Source organism: Mesocricetus auratus, unplaced genomic scaffold (assembly GCF_017639785.1).
Source record: "Mesocricetus auratus isolate SY011 unplaced genomic scaffold, BCM_Maur_2.0 Super-Scaffold_4256, whole genome shotgun sequence".
NCBI lineage: Eukaryota > Metazoa > Chordata > Mammalia > Rodentia > Cricetidae > Mesocricetus > Mesocricetus auratus.
In genome coordinates, this window is record NW_024429182.1 from 111,806,386 (window position 1) to 111,831,500 (window position 25,115).

The 25,115-nt window shown below is 35.2% G+C and overlaps 1 pseudogene; it reads left to right on the forward strand.

Annotated features, from left to right (window-relative positions):
• The first annotated feature begins 2,645 nt into the window (after positions 1-2,645).
• LOC101825442 lies at positions 2,646-23,456 on the forward strand (annotated as a pseudogene).
• The last annotated feature ends 1,659 nt before the right edge of the window (positions 23,457-25,115 follow it).

Genomic DNA, 25,115 nt, shown 5'->3' on the forward strand with positions numbered 1-25,115 from the left:
CAAACAACCCAAGATGTTGCAAAGGCTATATGTTTCTCTCCACAAATTGATAACAAAACCCTGTAGTTAATATTAACATCTACAGAACTCATTGAGGATGGATAAGTAGAGCTGTTGCCCACATAGAGCATTCACATCTACATGCTGATGTCTTAAGTTCAGGAAGGTACTTTGCATGCTACCTAAAGAGAAATGTTAACACCAATAAAACCTCAAATCCCCTTGATTCATAATGTTGTCCTGCCTGCAAATTATACTAACACAATGATGGCAATGTTTGTGGGAGTAACCAACCAACATCACAAGACTGGACCCATATGTAATACCACTTAGGTGATCAAGAACCAGAGACGAGATACTCCAAGTACCTAGGACAAACTTAATAATACTGTCCTTTGAGAGGGAGGAGGAAGTATCTATAAAATGAATCCTGAAAATATACTTGGGATCAGTGCCTTGCTCAGCAATTGTTAGAGAAGCTTCCTCTTGCAACAGATAAGAATAAATACAGAGAGTCACACAGACATTATGCAGAGAGTGAGACACATTCAAATATTGGGTTGTAAATGGAATACAAAATACTCTTCCTCAGGACTCAGAGAACTCAGTAAAATAGGCAAAAAGTATGTAAGAACCACAGAAGACTGAGGAAATCAAGAAATCAAGACCATCTAAATCAACATAATAAATACCCATATGAACTTACAGAGACTGAGACGACATGAACAGCACCTTTAGTACCAGATGAGGAACAAAAGCTAAAAGAAGTGGAAACACATTCCTATCCCTAACATAGAAGCTATAAAAGGAGTTCTCAATTGGTTTAAGCAATGAAATCCCAAAGTCAGATATAGAGGAAAATGCTGAGAGATCAGAGAAAGGGAGAAAGCCATGACAATACCTTACCCCCTTAGATTCTCAGCAGACAAGAGAATGAGTTCCTGTTTCTGCCTGTTTGTATTCTGTTTATGCCCAGCTATCTTACTTTCTGTCTGTCTGTACAGATCTCCAGACCTCTATGGTTAGATAGTGACAATATCCATTCTATGACCTTCAGACAGGTTTTATTTGTACAAGCAAGATATCACTACAAGAAGCAATGTACCATCAATAACCACTTTTAAATGAAAATTTTGCTTATTTCCAAGGAAGACTCCCTGGGAAACTAAAAGAAAAAATATTCTTAATGGTAGGCTGCATGCCTAAATGTAGATGGCCAACACAAAATACAACCAAGAGTATCTTTGGAAATTCCTTGTCAATCACTGTCATATTAGAGCTTTCCCTTTTTGTTGTCAATCATGCTCATGTAAATATATTTTTGATATTGCTTTAACCTACAGGTCCTTTGCATATACACTGTGTGTTCCAGGTTAGCTTTTTTATGGAATTCTTAAGTAGGAGGAAAAAGTAGTTTTCTGAATATTGTGCCTTCTTTTGGAGTCTTTTCTTTCTGTTGTTTGGTTTTCTCAATTCCAATGGGTTAATTTTTACATTTGTTATATTGTATTAATCATCTCTTAGAAGCTTATTTGTTTTCAAAAGACAGAGGGTGGAACAGAATTGGAGGGAAAGTGTATATGGAAATGGAGGAGTAACAAAAGGGGAATTCTTAAACAAATACAGGTTGTTTCAGAAAAGAAGCTATTTTCAATAAGAGGAAAAATATAAAACCAGGAACAATACACAACCCAAATAAAAAAATAAATTCAGGTGTGTCCTTTTATGGACTGATAAAACTTACTCAAAAACTAGGGAGTCAATTGCAGGTACCACTCTATTCATATAAGAGAACAAATAATGAGTGAAATCCATATTGTAGATGTATAAATGTCTGATCTCAACATAATACCCCATGGAAACTTAGGCCCAGATAATTAACAGAACTATAATAAAAGTTTTAGATTCTCCCTTGACTTTGAGATACTGGTGAATGTTTCTTATTTGAGGATGATGATTGGTTCCCTATAATGTAACTGGAAATTTTTGTTCAGTAACAGGCAAAGTCAATACCTGTGTGTGTATATGTGTGAGTGTGTGTGTGTGTGTGTATGTGTATGTGTGTGTGTGTGATGGGAGAGAGAGACAAAGATAGAATGCATGTTTTGTGGATATCTGAACACCAAATATATTGTGATAAATTTCATATCACAGATAGCATGGATATGATACCTGAATGTCTATAGTATACTCTATCGTTAGCTGTTTCTGAGGTTTCCATCTTAAACTTGTTTCAGATGTCTGATGCAATCTGCTACAAGTATTTCAAATTGTGATCAGAGAAGTTGTTTTGTAAACTATGCTTATTACATAATTTATTCAGGAGGAATTTTCCTGCGGCCTTCAGGTTAACTGATATGTTCAGAATCATAAATAATATGGAAGGAAGAATGACCCTTAAGCAAAATTACCAAGTGTTGCTTGCACCTGGACATGAGAACTCAGATGCAGAGCCTGAGGCTTGGTAATGCTTAAGATTTCTCCAGAGAACAAGTTGAGAGGAAAAATATTGGGTAACATAAGTGCACTCATTAGTGAACTACAGTAATAAAAAGAGAAACATATATGTGGACAGACATATTTGACTACTGGTGTTCTGTGTAACTTGCTTGCTACACTTTTATCTAACCTTTCATCTTGGTGTCATGATAAAGATGCTCTCTTTGATGGTTGTCTTCTTGATCCTGAAGCTCTTCTTTCTTTCCAGCAATTCAGTTGAACCCAGGTGCTTTTGGAGATTAAAAACCAATAAAACTTGGGAAGGGGATAAAGATATTGATTGTTTTTTTCTATTTATACAAATCTTGGTAATGTAAAGAATGAATACTTCAGTGGGAATCTAGATAAGCGGTAAGTAAATTTCCATTTATTTGTTCTTAATTGATAATCAATGTAAGTAATAAATAGTAGAGATATACATAGGTAGACCCTAATACTGCATGCCTTCTCTCTGTTTTGCCCTCCCTCACTGACTAGGACATATCTAAAATGTATTTTGTTTCACTCTTGTTTTTTTCTCCCATTCTCACAGTTTAAGTGTATCAGATTCATATTATCAGATACACTTTTCAGAAACACACACACACACACACACACATACACACATATCTTTATTCTGTGGGGATACCCTAAATAGTGGCAGTTCCCATTGCATGGTGGCAAGTGATATTCCTGATAAACGTAATCGAAAGCACTATCATGAGTTCATTTCCTAGACATTGACTAAAATTTTCTTTCTGTAGTTTGCTACTGTTTCTTTCATCAGAATAGAATGTTAAATTCCTACAAAAAGAAATCTTTAATATTTCTACCATGCTTCATGATTATGTTTCTTAAGATAATACTGCATTTTTATAGTTTGTTTTGTCATTTCATATCCATTATGCTGTTGGACTAGTATCACTGAAATCGTGTACAGAAAAAGATGGTTCATTCACTATAAGAATATAATGCTTCCTGTTAAATTTTGTTTCAATTGAACACATACATAGCCACATGTTCGTTTTATTTAAATTGTCAAGTATTTTTAAAGTACTATGTTGTAAATGTATGTAGCAGCCATGTATACAATTCCAAAAGGATGCTTGTACACTTTTTAGAAGAGTGTCTGTCACTGCATGCAATGACATATTTCACTTAGTGTATGCTAGAATGAAAGCTGTTGCCTGTAGCACCTGCAAGCATTTGAAAAGGTACTACTACTATCACAAATATACAAACATTTCCTACTATTTATTTGATAATTTTGTGTATTGACTCTTTAATCTCTGGCACTAATTCTACAATTACTTCTCTTTTCCTCTTTTCATAACTATAAAAACTGTGTCTACATATTGTGGGAATGTTTGCACAGAACACTCTAGTTTCTATGTTTGATCATAATTTTTATTTATTAATAAAGTATATTAGGATTGAGATTTAATTTTTGCGGCAGAGCAATGTTTCCAGTGTATCCTATCCAAATTGTCACAAATAACAATCTAAATATCTGATAATTAAATCCATTCAAGATAGGGCATCTGTAAGGAATAACACCATTACGTTTTATTATTGAAGCAAATATTTCCCTTTTTTAAAATTAGAAACAAGCTTCTTGTACACATCAATCCCAGTTCCCTCTCCCTACACTCCTCCCCTGCCCCCCAAAATCCCCTATCCCATTCACTTTCTGCTCCCCAGGAAGGGTGAAGCCTTCCTTGGGGGATCTTCAATGTCTGTCATATCATACAGAAGAAGGCCTAGATCCTCCCTCATGTGTCTAGGCTGAGAGAGTATTCCTTTATGTGGATTGGGTGACCATAGTCCACTCATATATTAGGGATGAATACTGATCCACTACCAGAGGCCCCACAGATTAACCAGACCTCAAAACTGACATCCTCATTCAGGCGGTCTGGAACAATCCTATACTGGTTTCCCAGCTATCAGTCTGGTGTCCATGAGGACCCCCTTGTTCAGGTCAGCTGTTTCTGTGGGTTTCTCTAGCCTGGTTTTGACCCATTTGATCATTACTCCTCCCTCTCTGCAACTGAATTCCAGAGTTCAGCTCATTATTTAGCTGTGTGTAATTGCTTCTTCTTCAGTCATCTACTGGATGAAGGCTCTAAGATGGCCTATAAGATAGTCATCAATCTCATTATTGGAGAAGGGAATTTAAGGTAGCCTCTCAACTGTTGCTTGGATTGTTAGTTTGGATCAACCTTGTAGATATCTGAACTTTTCCCTAGTGCCAGATTTCTCTTTAAACCTATAATGGCTCCCTCTATTATGGTAACTTTTTCTTGCTCTCCTCTATTCTTCCCCTGACTCAATCATCTGGCTCTCTCCTATCCTCTTCTCCAGTCTTCTTCTCCCCATCTGTTTCTTCTAACTCCCTCTTCCCTCTCCCAATGCTCCCAAATAGCTCAGGAGATCTTGTCCCTTTCCCCTTCTCTGGGGGGACACATATGTCTATCTTACTTAGGGTGCCCCTTGTTTCCTAGCTTCTCTGGTGGTGAGGATGGTAGGCTGGCACTCCTTTGCTCTATGTCTAAAATCCCTTGAATACATTTCATTTTGTCTCTTTGTGACAGGGTTACTTTGCTCAGGATGGTTTCTTCTAGTTGCATTCATTTGCCTGCGAATTTCAAGATTCCAATGTTTTTATTTGTTTTTTGACTGATCAGTACTTCATTGCGTGAATGTACTACAATTCTCCATCCCTTCTTCAGTTGAGGAAAATCTAGGTTGCTTCCAAGTTCTCGTTATTACAAATAATGCTGCTATGAACATGATTGAACAGATGTCCTTGTTGTATGAATGTGCATCTTTTGGGTATATGCATAAGAGTGGGATTGCCAATTTTCCTGATGAATCACCATACTGATTGCCAAAGTGGCTGTAAAAGCTTGTACTCCCACCAGCAGTGGAACAGTGTTCCCCTTTCTCCACATCCTCTCCTCTGCAGTTGGTGTTTTTCATTTTAGCTATTCTGACAGGACTAAGATATCTCAGAGCTGTTTTGATTTGCATTTTCCTGATTGTTAAGTATGTTGAGCACTTTCATATGTGTCTCTCAGTCATTTTAGATTTCTCTATTGAGAATTCTCCATTTAGTTCAATCCCCCACTTTTTAATTGGGTCCTTCGGTGTTTTGGAGACTTGTTTCTTGTGTTCTTTGTAAATTTTGGAGATCAGCCCTCTGTCAGATGTGAGGTTAGTGAATAACGTTTCCCAATCTGTAGGTTGGCATCCTGTGGGCTGCTGTTTTATCTTGTTGACTGTGTCCTTTGCCTTACAAAAGCTTCTCAGTTTCAGGAGGTCCCATTTATTAATTGTTGATCTCAGTGTCTGCACTACTGGTGTTATGTTCAGGAAGCAGCCTCCTGTACCAGTTTGTTCAAGGGTACCTTCCACTTTTTCTTCTAACAGGTTCAGTGTGGCTGGATTTACGTTGAGGTCTTTGATCCATTTAGACTTAAGTTTTGTGCATCGTGATAGACATGGATCTATCTGCAGTCTTCTACATGCCGGCATCCAGTTATGCCAGCACTATTTGTTGAAGATGCTTTCTTTTTTCCACTGTATATATTTAGTTTGTTTGTCAAAAACCAGGTGTTCATAGGTGTGTGGGTTAATATCAGGATGTTCAATTTGATTCCACTGGTTTATATGTTTATTTTCATGCCAATACCAAGTTGTTTTTAGGACTATATAATAGAGCTTGAAGTCAGAGACGGTAATGCCCCCGGATGTTCATTTAATGTTCAAGTTTGTTTTGGTGACCTGGGGCCTTTTGTTTTTCATTTACCAGTAGCATATAAATGAAGACAAACAAATACATAGCAGATGTGAATGGATGGATGCCACTGTAAAGTAAATGAGAGAAATTTTCAATAATGAATGAAATAATAAAAATTGCACTAAAATGGGACACAGAAATGGGAGAGAATGAAGAATGATACTAAGTGATGTCACATACTAATTAAACTGAGAAAAAATTCTCACATTGCAATGGAAAATGAAATAGGTAATTCAGAAGTTCAAATATCAGACAAATATGAGAAATTTCTGAAGGGAGATTTAGTAGAGTTTCAATGAGAAAATCTTCATCCCAATAGTTTGCTATATGCCCACAGAGCTCTAGTTTTCTAGAAGTTACAGATAAGCTGTCCTCATGGAAGTTGAGTTAAGAGCATTTGCAATTCTTCTATTTACTGGTATTTAGATTTCACAAGTTGATTGTTCAACATACACCAGAGATATTATCTCTTTTGTTATTATTTCTGAAGTAAGTTATATCAAAAAAATGGATTATGTGGGCATAAATACCACAGATGTACAAAAATAACAGCGTGATACTGATAAATATCATTAATTCAAAAATGGGATTATTGTATCTAATCCTTTATGAAGTATACATCTGTCATATAAAATATCATAGAATAATGTTTATAAAACTGTAAAATGTTTCAGTTCATACACTTTAACACACAGGTCTATAATTATTTTCTTATTATATTTCTACTATGATTAATCCCATGACATAAAAGTTGACGAGTTTGATATATAGAATAAAGTACTGGAGCACATATTGTTTAGATGTTCTTTTATCAAATTGAGTAGGATTAATTTTATATTAAACAGAATAAAATATGATTTTCTAAAATATAACTGTATTATGCATGATTTAGTTAAACTATATATACCTATGTATATCTATCATTTCAAATGGTTATCTTATAGGTAAATTATTTGTTATTATGAAGACATATTCTGCCTAAGTACTTAACACTTAATATCTTTTATAATATTTTAAAACTTTGTCAGAGAATCATATTTCTTTCACATTTACATTAATAGGTGTTTCCCATTCGTTGTATTTGTAGAATTACTGTGTTTATTCAGTATATTTAAGAGTGTACCACTACAGGAATCATAATTTAACATTCTCTGTTTTATTTATATTTTCCTTTTCAAATGCAATTTACCAGTTAGGTAAATGTCATTTTACTTGAGCACTGAAAAAGATGTTCCTTAGTTATTGTTTATGATAAACATGTTTGATTATGGCAAGGGAATGTCAGTAATAATGTGAAAAATTTGGAGAACAAAATATCATATTGTATTGGATTCTTTCCACTAAACATCCTGTGCAATCACAGTGCACCTGGAGAAGTAGACATGAGGTAACCCTAGTCATTGCTTGTTCTTCACAGACCAGGTAGAATATCATAAATTTGCTTTGTGGTTAATCATAGTATGTGAAGAAAACATACAATATAAATTTGTTTTAGTCGTGAGCTGAGGAATTCATTCAATATACTGGACCAATATTCTGCATCCACAGGTTTTCACAAGAGAGATCCCTCGGGATTGTTGCTTTATCTAGGTTCTGCCCAGGTCACTACACATCTGAATTGAATTAGGCTCACTTAGTGTGTGCTGTAACAGATTAGAAATTGTATATGACAGCTCCTCTGATGACTAAATTAATCATTATTTCTGTGACTGAGAAAAGGCTTCCCCTTGTGCCTTCAGTTATTCACTAGAAAGTGTGGTTTCTTTATATGTTGAAAAGGGAAGATTATTATAGCCATTTTATTTTTCTATGTTTTAATAATTCCTATAGGCTTGCCTCAAGGATTACAGAAATGCTTGTGCACTGATTAATAGAGTTTCAGTTTAGTGCTATCTATGTGTGGTATATTTTATAGGGTGTTTAAATTACTCAATGTGTACCTTCTAATGCAATTGTGAAATCCCAAACTTTCCTGATATTTTCTCATTTATTTTAATACATGATATCAATGTTTTTAGCTATGACTCTCTCCCACCTAGATGTATAGTGTTATCAGTGAAAGAAGCGTATTATATTCCATTCAAGTAAACATTCTGAAAATGTGAAGCTATGTACATTAGTTATGTTTGCAGCTTATTTCCTTAGGGGTGTTTTTATTAGTTCTTTAAGAGTTTTGCCTAATTGTGTTTTGGTGACATTTGCTTTCCTCCTGAATATCTTTTTTTGACCCATCAAGTCTAATTTGTGCTCCTAATATTCTTTTGTATATTGTACATCCAACTGGGCAATTTTTGACCCACCATGGGCCACAGGCTTAAAGAAAACTGGGTCTTCCCCTTCCAGCATTTCTATTATTGATTCGTTTTTAGTTATCTCATTGTGGATGAAAGGAGATTTGCATCGACTTTCTGATATTTATTCATATTGGATTTCCAGAGCACAGGAAATTTGTGACTTTGAATAAAGCAAGGAATATGTACAGAAAGGTGAATGCAAGATAAAAAGAAATTGCAATTATTCTATTAGTTATGACTAGTAGATATCCTAAAATTAAAGTGTTTTCATAACAAATGATGGCCACTAAATTTAAGGCTTAATTAACAGTACCTTAAAATTAGAAAATGTTGTGTCCTTTTTCTTCTTTGGAGCAGAAGACAATATGATGCATTTAAAAGGAAGTAAACTCCATCTACTCCATAAATTAAAATGAAAACCCATTGGATCACTGAACAAATGAAGAAATATGGAAATATTGATCATGTCACCCAAAAAAGATTTTAAAATTATGTAAGCCACTAAAAATATTCAAAGATTTGAAATAGGAACCATTAAATTAAAAATGAATGAATAATAACATTTCATAAAAACTGAAGAACAAACACAAATTCACAGCTTTACTTGGAAGACACAGGTCTACATAAATTGAGTTATTGACATCACAGAAAAGTATCATCACTGGTTTAATTGGAGTAGTCAACTTAAACGTGGATACAACATACATCAGTAAAATCTAGTACAGAACGGCAAGGCACTAGAAAGCAGTGGGTGTCTGGTTATTTCTTAATAAGACAGAAATGTTGAGGAAATAAAAGTATAGCACACTGGAAAATCATGTTATTGAAACATGACAAGAACAAAATTATAGAACATATTTATATTTTTGTCTATTTGATACTAAATACACAGCAACAAAGTGAACTAATGTATTTTAATGTATAATATGGCCAAAAAGCAATAAAATATTACATGAGAGGAGGAGAAAGCTGAAACATACTAAGAAAAACAGTAAAATGATACAGATTATTTAGACGGGATTATCAGACTGAACTAGACAATATCAAAGAATTTGTGTTGCATTAAAATATGTTGAATAAATACATGGGAATTAATATTAAGTGATTGAAGAAGAAGCAACTCTTTATGAACCAGAATGAAGAAACAGGAATCAGGGTCAAGCCCATGATGTCCAGATGAATACATAAGAATTAAGTGCATAGTTAGTAATCTTAGTGCCCATGGGAATAGAAAAGGGCTCATTCCTCATAACAAAAAATTGCTGTTATTATCAATAACTTACCATCAAAGATTAGACAGCATCAAATGTAAAAGAAAGAGGACAAATGTGCATAAAGTAGAGAGAAAGAATAAAATCAATTATTCTATTTGTATTGCTTCTTACTCTACAAGCTTTCTCAGAGCTGGTGACATAGACATATAAATTTGGCTACCCATTCATTGTGCTAATAAATAATGTCCTTGGCCAGGGCTGCTTCTCTGTAATAAACCATCATAATCTAGGTAACAGATTATACCCCTTTATTTTTTCATGAATGTTGTTTATTAGAATAACAAAATAATAAGCAGATTAACTTTCTTTGGTGACATGCTTCTTAACATACTTGCAAAGGAATGAAACTGTATGAAAGTTCAAAATTACAGAAGAGAGATATACCTATCCTTAACCCTTTCTAAAATACTTAACTCCACATATCTCATATTCTCATATACCATATTAAATGAACTTGTGTAACCATAGCAATGGGTAAAGAAAACAAGAATTAAATGCATAAACAATATTAGTATTATTCAATATTATCAGACTTGGAATCTAATATCTCATTGTCTCTTGGCTCTGTTTCCAGGTTGACAACTAAGAATATCCACTTGATTTTGTCTCTTTATTTTGCCCTCAAAGAAATTAACCAAAACCAACATATTCTACCAAACATTTCATTGCTGGTCAAAGTTGAATGTCACCTACTAGATGCCTGGAGAATAAACAGTTTAATCTCAAAAAGAGGTGAATTTATTCCTAACTACAACTGCATAAATCAGAGAAGATATTTATTTGTACTTACAGGACCAATGTGGTTGCCATCTGCCATACTTGGGCCACTCCTATACATCTCCAAAATACCAGAGGTAAATATGGGGAAGCTAAATTTACAAAACATTGGCAACATTCATTCTACTTTTTTCAAATAATAATTCACATTAAAAGGAAGAAATGTTTTATGTCTATTTTAATGCAGAGAATTCAAAGCATAAATATTGAGACATTTTAGAGGCACATACCACTACTTTAGCATAAACAGACCTGAATAACTGCATAAATTTGAAGTGATTTACTAGCACAATTAGTTTTTCTGCACTTTCTAATATACAAAAACATTAGATATGATTTTAATAATGAAACAGATAGTTCATACTTCCTACACTCACAGGTTTTGTTTAATGTACCTAGGTTTAGACTGAACATTATTTAATCTACCTCCTTTAAGTTATTTCTTATGTTCTATGGCCTTCAGCTTTACTATGGGCCTTTTCATCCTCTCCTAAGCAACCGAGAACAATTTCCATATCTGCACCAGATTGCTCGTAAGGACACATCTCTGGCCTTGGCCATGGTGTCTTTGGTTGTCCATTTCAGCTGGAACTGGGTGGGAGCAATCATTTCAGATGATGACCTAGGACTTCAGTTTCTCTTGGAATTGAGAAAAGAGATGCAAAGGAACAGTGTGTGTTTAGCCTTTTTGAGTATCATTATAAATAATGAAATGAAATTCCTGAAAAATGCAGATTACATATTATAACCAGATCATGATGTCATCAGCAAAAGTTGTTATCATTTATGGAGATAAAGACTCTTGTCTACAAGTGAACTTTAGACTATGGAATTTAGTGAACATTCAGAGAATTTGGGTCACTACTGCACAGTGGGATATGATCATACATAATGGAAATTTCCTCCTTAACTCCTTCTATGGGACTCTCACTTTTACACATCACTATTCTGAATTACCTGGTTTTAAAACATTCATCCAGACAGTACACCCTACCAACTACAGTAATGATATATCTCTTGCTAGATTATGGTGGATGTATTTTAATTGTTCTTTGTCATCATTCAATTGTAAAAATCTGAAGAATTGTTCAACCAAAACAATATTAAACTGGTTATTCGATCACCATTTTGAAATTTCTTTGAGTGGTACTAGTTATGACCTGCATAATGCTGTGTATGCTGTGGCCCATGCACTCCATCAGATGCTTCTGCAACAAGTAGATACCTGGCAAAGTAATTATGGAAAAGGACTGGAATTTGACAATTGGCAGGTAATATATATTCAATTGAATGTCACGTAGTGTTGTAGTTATAATTTTCTTAATGAACACTGAAGGTTCTAGCCAAGTACTCTAAACTCTTTTCTTTCCAATACATAAATTTCCATACTCTTTCACTATATGTCATGTAACTTTATTGTTAATTAAATTTTAGACTAATCAACAATAAAATGGACTCATAATCTAAGCTGATATAATTTCTATAATATTTCCACCACATATGCTTCTCATACTTTTAATATTTGAAACAAAATTTAATGCTTACTTGTGATATTCTTATTGGTAACAAGAGGCTGACTGATCTTTTAAGGGATGAAAATGGGTTACCAATCATGTGAAGAGGTCCCAAATAACAGCATTAATTCAACCGTATTTTTAGTCCATTGATGACTTTAATATCTAGCTGATTAACATTATAGAGGAAATAGGGTAGATAATGGCCCATAACATTTATAGGAATATCATTCAGTTGTTTTTGTATGTTTGTACATTGTGTTTTTTCTATTACTTTTTATCTTTTTATTTAAATTACAAATAAGCTTGATTCACATGTCAATCCCAACTACCTCAGCCTATACTCCTCCAGCATTCCCCACCAGCCCCAGACCCAATCCCCACTCCACTTCCCAGGGAAGGTAAGGCCCTCCAAGGGGGATCCCCAAAGTCTGTCATATCATCCACTGCAGGGCCTAGGCCCTCCCTCATGTGAAAGCTGAGAGAGCATCCCTCCATGTGAAATGGGCTCCCAAAGTCCATTCGTATGCCACGGATAAATACTGATCTACTACCCAAGATCACATAAATTGCCAAGGCCTCTTCACTGACACCCAAAATTAGGGGGTCTGGATCAGTCCCATGCTGGGCTCTCAGATATCAGTATGGGATCCATAATCTCCCCCTTGTTCAGGTCAGCAGGTTATGTGGGTTTCAACAGTCCAGTCTTGACCCCTTTCCTCATCAATCCTGCCTCCTTGCAACTCGTTTCCAGGAGTTCAGTTCAGTGTTTATATGTAGATGTCTGCCTCTGGTTTCATCAGCCACTGAATAAATGCTCTAAGATGGCATATAAAGTAGTAGTCAATCTCATTATCTGGGAAGGGCATTTGAGGTAGCTTCTCAACCATTGCTCAGTTTGACAGGGGGTGTCATCCTTGTAGATCTTGGAAAATGTCAGTAGTACCAGATCTCTTCTCAAACCTGTAATGAATCCCTCTATTATAGTATCTCTCATTCTGGTATCCTCTATTCTTCCCCCAACTAAAACTTCCTGCTCCCTCATGACCTTCTCTCTCCTCTGCTTCTTCCCCCCTTCTCCCAGCTTCCTTCCCCCTCACCCCATGCTCCTAATCCACTCAGGAGATCTTTTCCCATTCCCCTTCTCTAGGATACCAGGCCCATCTCTCTTAGAGACCTCCTTGTTTCCCAGAATCTCTGGAAGTGGGATAGTAGGCTGGCACTCCCATGCTCTGTTTCTAAAACTATACATGAGTGAGTATATAACATGTTTGTCTTTTTGTGACTGTGTTACCTCACTCAGAATGGTTTCTTCTAGTGCCATCCATTTTTCTGCATGTTTCAAGATTCCATTGATTTTTTCTGCTGAATAGTACTCCATTGGGTAAAGGTACCACATTTTCTCTATCCACACTTCAGTTGAGGAACATCTAGATTGCTTCCAGGTTCTGGCTATTACAAATAATGCTACTATTATCATAAAGGAAGAGACATCCTTGTTTGGTAAGTATGCATCTTTTGGGTAGATGACTAAAAGTGGAATTGCTGGATCTTGTGGAAGACTGGTTCACAATTTCCTGAGGAATCTCTATACTGATTTCCAAAGTTGTTGTACAAGTTGTCACTCGCACCAGCAGTGGAGGAGTGTTCCCCTTTCTCCACATCCTCTCCAGCATATACTGTCATTAGTGTTTTTCATGTAGCCATTCTGAAAAGAGTAAGATGATATCTCAGAGTTGCTGAATTGCATTTCCCTGAGGCCTAAGGATGTTGAGTAATATGTCTGTCAGGCATTTTAGATGCCTCCATTGATAATTCTCTATTTAGTTCTGTACCCCACTTTTTAACTGGATCTTTTAGTGTTTTCAGACTTGCTTCTTGAGTTCTTTGGAAATTTTGGAAATTATCCATCTGTCAGATGTAGGGTGGGTGAATACCTTTTCCCATTTTGTGGGCTTCCTTTTTGTCTTGCTGCCTGTTTCCTTTGTCTTACAGAAGCTTCTCAGTTTCAGGGTGGCCCATTTTTATTTATCAATCTCAGTGTCTGTGCTACTGATACTGTGTAAAGGAAACAGTCTCCTGTACCAATTTATTCAATGCTACCTCCAATCTTCTCTTCTAAGAGGTTCAGTGTGGCTATATTTATGCTGAGGTTTGATCCATTTAGACTTAAGTTTTGTGCATGACAATAGACATGGATCTATCTGCAGTCTTCTACATGTCAGCATCCCATTTGGTCAGCACAATTTGTTGAAATTGTTTTCTTTTTTACAATATATAATGTTAGCTTCTTTGTCAAAAACCAAGTGTTCGTAGGTGTGGGGGTTAATATGATGCTCTCTCTCAGCCTGGACCCTTGGGGGAGGGACTAGGCCATGCCATGAATGATATGACAGACTCTGGTGATCCCCTATGTAGGGCCTCACCCTCCCTGGGGAATGAAGTGGGAATTGGGTGGGGACTGGGGTGTCTGTTGGGGAGCCAAGGGAGGAGGGGAGGGAGAGGTAGCTGGGATTGACATGTGAAGAAAGTTTAAATTTTTAAAAACTTTTGGTTGAAACTTTAAAAAACATAAACTTTCTTCTAAAAAAAGTTCCAAAGTTCTGGAGATACACATATGTCTTTCACTTGTTGGTGAACATTACCCCCAAGGTATTTTATGTTGTTTGTGGTAATTGTAAAGGGTGACATTTCTATGATTTCTGTCTCAGCCCTTTTATTGTCTGTATATAGTAGGGCTACAGATTTTTTAGTTGATCTTGTATCTTGCCACTTTGTTGAAGGTGTTTACCAGTTGTAGGAGTCCCCTGGTACTTTTTAGCCCACTTATGTAAACTCTCATATCATCTGCAAATAGTGAAAGTTTGACTTCATCCTTTCCAAATTGTATCCCCTTGATCTCCTCTAATTGTCTTATTGCTGCAGCTAGAACTTCAAATACAATATTGAAGAGGTATTGACTATTGGTTTGCTGTATATAGCTTTTATTATGTTTACATATGTTCCTGTTATCCCTGATATCTCCAGGACCTTTATCATGAAGGGATGTTAGATTTTGTCCAAGACTTATACAGCACCTAGTGAGATGATCATGTGATTATTGTTTCTCAACTTGTTTATATAGTGGATTACATTGATGGATTTTCATGTGTTGAACCAGCCCTGTATCACTGAGATGAAGCCTACATGACAAAGGTGGATGATTTTTCTGGTGACATCTTGGATGTAATTTGTCAGTCAGTATTTTATTGAGGATTTTTGCATCAATGTTCATGATGGACATTAGTCTGAAGTTCTCTTTCTTTGCTGTGTCTTTATGTAGATTGGGTATCAAGTTTATTAGAAGCTTCATAAAATGAGATTGGCAATTACCCTTCTGCTTTTGTTTCAAGGAATACTTTGAGGAGAATTTGTATTAGTTGTTCTTTGAACTTCTGATAGAATTTTGCACTGGGGCCATCTGGGCTTGGGTTTTTTTGTCTGGGAGACTTTTGATAATTGCTCCTATTTCATTCTGGAGTATAGGTCTATTTAAGTTGCTTATCTGCTCTTGATTTAATTTTGGTAAGTGATATCTAACCAGGAAATTGTCTATTTCCTTTATTTTTCCAATTTTGTGAACCACAGGTTTTCAAAGTATGACCTGATGATTCTCTTGATTTCCTCAGTGTCCATTTTTATATCTTCCTTTTCATTTCAGATTTGGTTAATTTGCATGTTCATGCTCTGTTGTTTGGTAAGATTGGATAAAGGTTTGTCTTTCTTGTTGATTTTCTCAAAGAACCAATTATTTGTTACACTGATTCTCTGTATTGTTTTCCTAGTTTCTACTTTATTGATTTCAGTCTTCAATTTGATTATTTCCTGGCATCTACACCTCTGGGGTAAGTTTGCTTCATTTTGTTCTACAACTTTCAATTGTGCCGTTAATTCTCTATTGTGACTAATCTCCAGTTTCTTCATGTGGACACTTGGTGCTATGAACTTTCCTTTTAGCACTACTTTCAAACTGTTCCATAAGTTTGGGTATGTTGTGTCTTCATTCTCATTGAATTCTAGGAAGTCTTAAATTTACTTTTTTCTTTCTTCCTTGACCCAGGAATGGTGCAATTGTGCATTATTCAATTTCCATTAGTTTGTAGGGTTTCTGCAATTTGTCTTGCTGCTGAATTCTAACTTTAAAACCTGGTGGTCTAATAAAACATATGGGGTTATTCCAAATTTTGTGTGCCTGTTGATGTTTACTATGTTACCAAATACATGGTCGAATTTTGAGAAGATTTAATGTGGCACTGGGAAGAAGTTGTATTCTTTTGTGTTAGAATGGAATGTTCTATAGATGTCTGTTAACCCCAATTGCGTCATAATTTCTATTAGTCCCTTTATGTCTTTGTTAAGTTTCTGTCTGGTAGTCCTATCTAGTGGTGAGACTGAGATGTTGAAGTCTCCAACTCTAGGTTTTTTATGTGTGATTTGAGTTTTAGTAATATTTCTTTTACAGACATGGATGCCTTTGTATTGGGGGCATAGCTATTCAGAATTGAGACTTCATCTTGGTGGATTTCTCCTGTGATGAGTATGAAATGTTCTCCTTCACTTCTTTTGATTGATTTTAGTTTAAAATCTAATTTGTTAAACATTAGGATTGGTACCCCTGCTTGTTACTTGGGTCCATTAGATTACAAAATCTTTCCCCAACCCTTAACTCTGAGATAACATCTGTTTTGAAGATGGGGTATGCTTATTTTATGCAGCAGAAGAATGTGTTCTGTCTTCAAATCCATTCTATCTTTTTGTGGGAGAGTTAAAACATTAATATTGTGGTATATTAACTACCACTGATTGCCCATTTTGTTTTGGAGTTGGTGGTGCTTGTGGAATTGTATGTGGAATTCCACCCCTTTTTTCTTTTGGCTGTTAGTAAAGTGGGATTATCTATTGCCTATGTTTTTCTGGTTGTAGCTAACTTTGTTAGGTTGGAATTTCCCTTAGAGAACTTTCTATTGGGCTGGATTAGTATATATGTATTGTTTAAATCTGATTTTTTAGAGTATCTTGTTTTCTCCATCTATAGTGATTGAAAGCTTTGCTGGTTATATCAGTCTGGGATGGCATCCATGGCCTCTTAGTGTTGATAGAATATCTACCTAGGACCTTCTGGCTTTCAGAGTTTCCATGGAGAAGTCAGGTGTAATTCTGAAAATTTTCCTCTATATGTTACTTTAATTTTTCCTTAGATGCTCTTAATATACTTTCTTTATTCTGTATGTTTGGAGTCTTGATTATTATGTGGCAAGGGGACATATTTGTGGTCCACTCTATTTGGTGTTCTGTAAGCTTCTTGTACATTCATTAGCATGTCTTTCTTTAAGTTGGGAATGTTTTCTTCTATGATTTTGTTAAATATGCTTTCTGCCTCGTTGAAGTGGGGTTTTTCACCTTCTTTTATAATTATTATTCTTAGGTTTGGTCTTTTTGTGGTGTCCAATATTTCCTGGATATTTTGAGTTAGGGATTTGTTGGACTTATGATTTTCTTTAGTCGATGAATCTATTTCTCCTAGTGTATCTTCAATGCCTGAGATTCTCTCTTCCATCTCTTTTATGCTTTGGTTATGCTTGCATAACTGACTGTATGTCCAACTTTTCTATTTTTAGCATACCCTTAGACTGTGTTTTCTTATTCTCTCTATTTCAACTGTCAACTCTTGCACTGTTTGAACTATTTTTTGCAATTTTTGCTTTGTCTTTTCCTCCATTTCTTGATTTTTTTTCCTTCTATAAGGGATTTTCTCATATTATCTTTGAGGACCTCTATCATTTTCATGAAGTTGTTTTTAAGGTCATTCTCTTCTATATCAACTGTATTGGGATGCTCAGGTCTTACTGGTGTAGAGTCTCTAGACTCTGGCAGTGGCATACAGGTTTTTCTGTTGCTGAGTGTATTTTTATATTGTATCCTTCCCATCCCTTATTCCAGTGGGTTCAGAAGGAGTCTCATTCTGTCCTGGTGGATATGGGATTGAGGTTCCCTTCTGGTGGGTGTAGGCAGGTTCAATACTCTGGTGGCTCTCCACTTCCCATGAATGGAGGTGGTCCTAGTACTGGTGCCTTGGGAGTCTCAGGGTGGGTTGGATCCTGTCACGATGGGATCTGCAGTAGGCAGCTGGCTCCATGCAGGGCACCAGAAGGTGGGCTGGAAACAGGCCCATGCTTACCTCACCTATCCAGTGGGTAGAGAAAGGTACTAGGACACTGAGAGTATATTGGCAGGCTGGAACTTGTAGGAATGGAATTCGCAGTGTGCACTACCCAGGTCTCAGGTGGTTCTGCACAGGGCACCAGATATAAGTTGTTCATATCTTAGAGAATTAACTTCACTAAGAAATTGGTATTTCCAAATTATAATGCTATTTTAAATATATGTAAATAAACTATTAATGTAATAATCATGTTATTTATGTATGACAATAAATCTATGATGATTTTTTTTCCTTTTACTATCAGAGGGATTGTAATCAACTCACATTTTTAGGACAGATGAATGAAAATTTAAGGCACTCTAAACTTCACATTTTCTTTCCAAATCTGTAGGCATAGTTGAAACTAAAATAATAAATGTTTCAGATGGTCCCTTTCCTGAAAAACATTCAGTTCACAAATCCTGCTGGAGACCAAGTGAACCTGAATCAGAAAGAAAAGTTGAATACAGAGTATGACATTCACCACACTATGGACTTTTTGCCAAAACTCGGTCTTAAGGTGAAAATAGGCACGTTTTCCCAATATTTACCACATGGTCGACAACTGAGTATGTCTGAAGAGATGATAAAGTGGAACACCGATATTAGACAGGTGCACTGGACTTATTTTTATAAGTCTGCATGCAGTATAGGTCCCCCAAAATCTCAAGATTGACTTGACCATCATCAAAGAATACAGCATTTTAAAAATTTATTCACTAAATGATTTCCCATATTCCTAGACTTGCTTTCAGAATTCTTTTCAGTAGCATACTATGTGTGTGTGTGTGTGTGTGTGTGTGTGTGTGTAAGATAGAGAGAGAGAGACAGAGAGAGGCAGAGAGAGACAGAGAGACAGAGAGAGACAGAGAGAGAGGGATTGATGTAAAATATATGCATAAATACATACATATATGCATAATTTTCACATTGTGTAAATCGATAAACTTCTATTATATTATATAACCAAAAAATCAAATGAAGTGTTCCTTCTTAGTTTGATGCGTGTGTGGAAAAGGATGTTTTACAATAGTGTCATTTTCTAAGTCACTATGACTATAACCAAATAGTAAAAATTTTCTTTGTAATCTATTTGTGATTTTCCTCAGACTCCAACCTCAATGTGCAGTATGCCTTGCATTCCAGGATTCAGAAAATCCCCTCAGCAAGGAAAGGCTGTCTGCTGTTTTGATTGTACAGCCTGCCCAGAGAATGAAATTTCCAACATGACAGGTAAGTACATAATTCACCAAAAGTTTAGATTATTCTCACTCATATTAACATAGTTCTCAGTGAGGTCTATGGTAATTGATATTAAAACTTATCATGTAATTACATGAATTAATAAGTCTGCCCCTTGAAATGGCACACTCCTGTAACCTGTACTACATATTGACCCATTATTCTCAAACATTGCCCATAATAGTTCATTTTGGAAACTGCTTTAGAATATGAATCATCACTGTAGCATTTATCCTGCAACCTGGAATTCAGTACTATGTAATACAGCATTATGCAATACATCTACTTCTCTTCCTCCCTAACATATGTGAGATGCATATTCTGATTTATCCAGTGCAGTGCAAGTTTGTGACATGTTGTAGATGTTCAGAATGCTGAACACTGTTTGAGTAGCATGTGTTTTATAGTGTGATCTATGATAGATCATGCTGTCCCTTGGTAGGTTGCATTTTCATATATACTCTAGGCCACATGTAAGTTTGCAAGCCATGATAGGATTCTAAATCAAAAATTTATAGAAATTTTGAGAACAAATATGAACATAAAATTTTAACGTTGTATAGTAGGGAATATCTTTGTTGTGACAAGGACCCTGTGCAACTTCTGAAAGAGATGTTTTTGGTAGGGCATCAGATTATTGAATTATGTAATTTCTATTTTAATTATGATACAAACTTATGATTTTATTTAATTTTCAGGTCAACATATTTTATTAAGTATAGTTTAAATATGAGAAAAGTGGAGATACATATACAGTTCAGAGACAAAAAATACATTGAAATGTTCAACATATTTTGTAACGTGTCAAGTAAATAAAGGGGAAAAATCTGTATGGCCTATTATATACAAAATGCATTACAGAAAATTATGTTTTTAATATATTGAATTTTAAGTAATTGAAAGCAGTGATAGTGCACCAAAAAATTTAAGTTTGATTGTTGCCATTTGTATTTTTAATGTTGAAACTAAACATTTTTAACAAATCATAATTATAAACTTATTAGAAAAATAAAAATGTTTGAATATTTGTGCCCAAAAGTTTAGATATAACTGCTTAGATAACTATGAATTTTCATGAATAACTAAAACGTAATGTATATCCCTGAGGAATGTGTATCCCTGAATAGAATAAGCAATATCACTGTTTTTAATTTTGTTCTGCTGTGTATCCACAACTAAGACAGATTGAAGATATCATGTTATAAGTTATACAATATGGATAGGAGCAAACTAATTCATCAATTCTGTATTTTGTCATGTCTATATCCTTATAAGATGGAAAAACATCTATTTCATATTATTTTTGCAATAGATATTTTTCTTTTTAAAAAAATATTAAGCTGGGTGTCGGTGGCACATGCCTTTAATCCCAGCACTCTGGAGGCAGAGGCAGGCAGATCTCTATGAGTTCGAGGTGAGCCTGATCGACTTTCAGAACAACCTCTAAAGCAATACAGAGAAACCCTGTTTCAAAAAAAACGAAAAAAAATTAAGACTAAGTTTAGTATTATTTTACAAGTTAGAAAAAATTTAATGTACTTACAAACCTATCTAAGAAACATAAAAAGAGAAACATTTATTTACTCGTGGTACTCTCAGAGGCATTGAAGAGGAGTATCATTCAGCATTTTCAAAGTCCATGTGAAGGCACTTACAGAAGATGCTGTTCTGGACTAAGCACAATGATAATAGAAGACAGGAGATATTACTGTTGGACAGGATATCTTGTGAAAGGCTTTGATCTCCAGTCCAGGTTACTTCTTATTTTATACTCTAAATTTACAAAGTGGAGTGAGCAAGTAGAGTTATGGGACACTCTACAGGATGTTAAGGATAAGGGCTCATTGTTTCAGCTGTTTCTCCAGGTCATTCTGTTTCAGGTATTCAGTGCAGTTGTACTGGACAAATATGCAGTAGAAGCAGTGTTTTAAGTAAATCAGTAAATAAGTCAATTAGTCATTAGTAATAAGTATTATTTAGTCTTTTCTGCTTTATTCTAATTCACGGTGAGAAAGTTCTCCCTCTGGGAGTGAATTAGAAGTACCTGATCTTTAGAGCAGAATGGAGACTTGGATATAATTTATTATTTAGTTTAAATCATCTTGGCTTTATATTTTGAGGAAGACTCTGATTTTGAATTTTGGCTGCCATCTGCAAGTCTTTTTATTTCAATACTATGAATTATTTATCAAATAAACCAATGCACATGAATATAATTAAGTTATTGTATATTGTAAAGGTTATTAAACATTTTCTTGGGAGCATTGGCAATCAAATATTATAAAAAATAATAAAACTGGTAGGTACAGTTTCTAACTAGAATTCATACACCAAAACCTAATAGTAAAGGTGATACTTTTAACATATGGAGACTTTAGTTCATAAGTGGTTCATGCAGTTTCTGTTTTTCTGGATACTATTTATGCAGTCCCTTATGAAATATATGAGCTTACCAGTTTTTGCATATACAAGAAGTTACATGAGGACATTAGGATGTGGTTTTAGCTTTGAGGCTGAAAGGTGAAAAAATATATGGAAGAAATTGTTTATAATTTTGTGAATTTCAGAATTTACAGAATAGTTAAGAATAAATATGTCCTTCCATGAATTCCTCTTACTAGTGTACTTTATTTTACAAGCATAAATATTCTGTCATAGACTATTATTTTCTGGCAATTTACTACAAACATCATGAATATTGAAGATTAATATAAGCAAGATATTCACATAATTAAAAATACAGATAATAAATTTTGAAGTTTCTACTAATTCTGAAACAAAAACCAAATTTAAATTTCTATCTACCTCAAAAGATAAGGCCAATTTGACAAAGAATTTCTGATGAATTCATATAATGTATCTTGTTAACAATCAAGAAATATTAAATCTGGTTTCAATTTGCTTCTTGTACCAGACATGGATCAGTGCATAAAGTGTCCTGATGATCAATATGCCGACCCAGGAAGAACACACTGCCTCAAAAAGGTTATGGCATTCCTGGGTTATGAAGACCCTTTGGGGATGTCTCTTGCCTGCTTGGCTCTGTGCTTCTTTGCTCTGACAGTTCTTATACTTTGTGTGTTTCTGAAGCACAAAGACACACCCACTGTCAAGGCGAATAACAGAACTCTCAGCTATGTTCTACTCATGGCCCTTATCTTTTGTTTTCTGTGTTCCTTGCTCTTCATTGGTCATCCTGTTATGGCCACATGCATCATGCAGCAGACCATATTTGCAACTGTATTTACTGTGGCTGCTTCTACTGTCTTGGCCAAGACAGTTACAGTAGTACTGGCCTTCAAAGTTACTAATCCAAGTAGAAGGTTGAGGTGGTTGCTTTTGTCAAGGGCACCTAACTTCATCATTCCAATTTGCACCATGATTCAACTGACTATTTGTGGAATCTGGCTGGGCACGTATCCTCCATTTGTTGATGCTGATGTACATGTTGAAAAAGGTCATATTTTGATGATCTGTAACAAAGGTTCAATTATTGCCTTCTATTGTGTCTTGGGATACTTAGGCTCTATTGCCATGGGAAGTTTCACTGTTGCATTCTTGGCCAGGAATCTGCCTGACACATTCAATGAAGCCAAATATCTGACATTCAGCATGCTGGTATTCTGTAGTGTCTGGGTGACCTTCCTTCCTGTCTACCACAGCACCAAGGGGAAGGCAATGGTGGCCGTGGAGGTCTTCTGTATATTGGCCTCCAGTGCAGGGCTGCTTCTTTGCATCTTTGCCCCAAAGTGCTTCATTATTTTGTTAAGACCTGAGAGAAATTCTTTTCAGAAGTCTCGAAATGTGCATTTTAAAATTCAAAATGCTCATTAAATTTTCCTGACTTGTTTCTTAGACCAAACTTGTCCACAAGGCAACACTTAAAGTTTTTAGTGTTCAAATTTTGGTCAAAATACGTAATATAATCTCATTAACAAATGAAAAAAACTACATATTAGAATTCTCAAACTTGATCTAGATCTTAGTTCTCACAAATGAAATTTGGTTATTAGTCATTTCTACACCAGTAATGCTTTCAATTTTTATTTCATTTTTATGCTTGCATTTGAAGAGCATCTTAATAGGGAAATGGTTCTATATTTTACAAATTAACTTCTTGTTTTGCAAATGAACCACATTTTATTTATTCATTTTTCTGTTGAGGGGAATCTAGGTTGTTTCCAACTTTTAGCTACTAAAAATAGAACAGCAATGAACAGAGTTGAACTGGTGTCCTTGTAGTAGAAAGAAGTAACCTTTGGTTATATGTTCAAGAGTGGTAGAACTGTATTTACAAATTAACTTCTAATGTCACATTTTCAGTAGAAATTATGTGTTATGATTGTGTTCCCTAATAAATAATTATGGGATCAAGGTTTGTGGATATTAAATGAATGAAACTTTTATTATGATATAGGGCCATAGTTGTTTCCTACAACTTGGAATGATACAAATGAAGATCATATGTGATAAGATATTTAATTAAAATATTCTTAATTTTAAGACTGGCAGTAGTCAATGATCCCCTAAATGGTCAAACATCAAAGCACCTATTAGCACCATTAAATAAACATAGTGGGTTATTAAAAATACGAAGACCTGGAGATGAGTGTGTTTGTGACAGATATGGGAAAAGTAGTAGGAGAAGCAGGTAGTATACTTAATTACATCCTACTTTCCAAAAATCCCACTAAGAAAGAGAATCAATAACTTGATGAAACCAGATACAAATGGACAAAAAGGTAAATATTTACTATACAGTATAAGCAGGAGCTAAGTATCTAGTGGCATAATTTTTATGACCTACTAAAGCTTGCCTGAGGATTCAGAAAGCAAAATAAGTTTCAAGCAACAGAGATCAGGCAGTGATGGTACACACTTTTAATTCCAGAAGCCAGAAGCTAGGAGATAGTGGTAAGCACCTTTAATCATAGGATTGAGCATTAAGAGGTAGATGGATCTCTGTGGGTCCAAGGCCACCCAGGTCTGCAAAAATGGATCCATTCCCAACATGAAACCGTGAAACAGCTCACACAAAGATGAGCTTAGCATCTGGGATTACCTAGAGAGGTATAAAAGATAGGAGCAGTGTCTTCAGTAGTCATTATCAGGTATTCATTCTCTAGCCACATTCAGGTTAGGAAGACGTTTAAATCTCATAATTATCCAGCCATTGTGAGGGGAAGTTATAGTCTGAAGTTTGGTGGATCCAGGAATGCCTTATATTGTGAGGTAGAATGAGAGCTAGTGATCAGATGCTTTGCTTTTCTTGAACCACAGTATCAGTCTCTGGGTCATTTATTTATTGTGTAACAAAAATTTAAGTTGTTTGAGAACCTCCATGATTATTTATGGGCGGAATGAATTACAGAGCAGAAATTTGAACCAGAACAGGCAGCTCACAAAGAAAAAAACTGATTCGCATGTTGGTAAGAAATGCAACTTTTATTCCTTTCATATTTATGGTTACTCAAATCTCAGCCATAAATATAA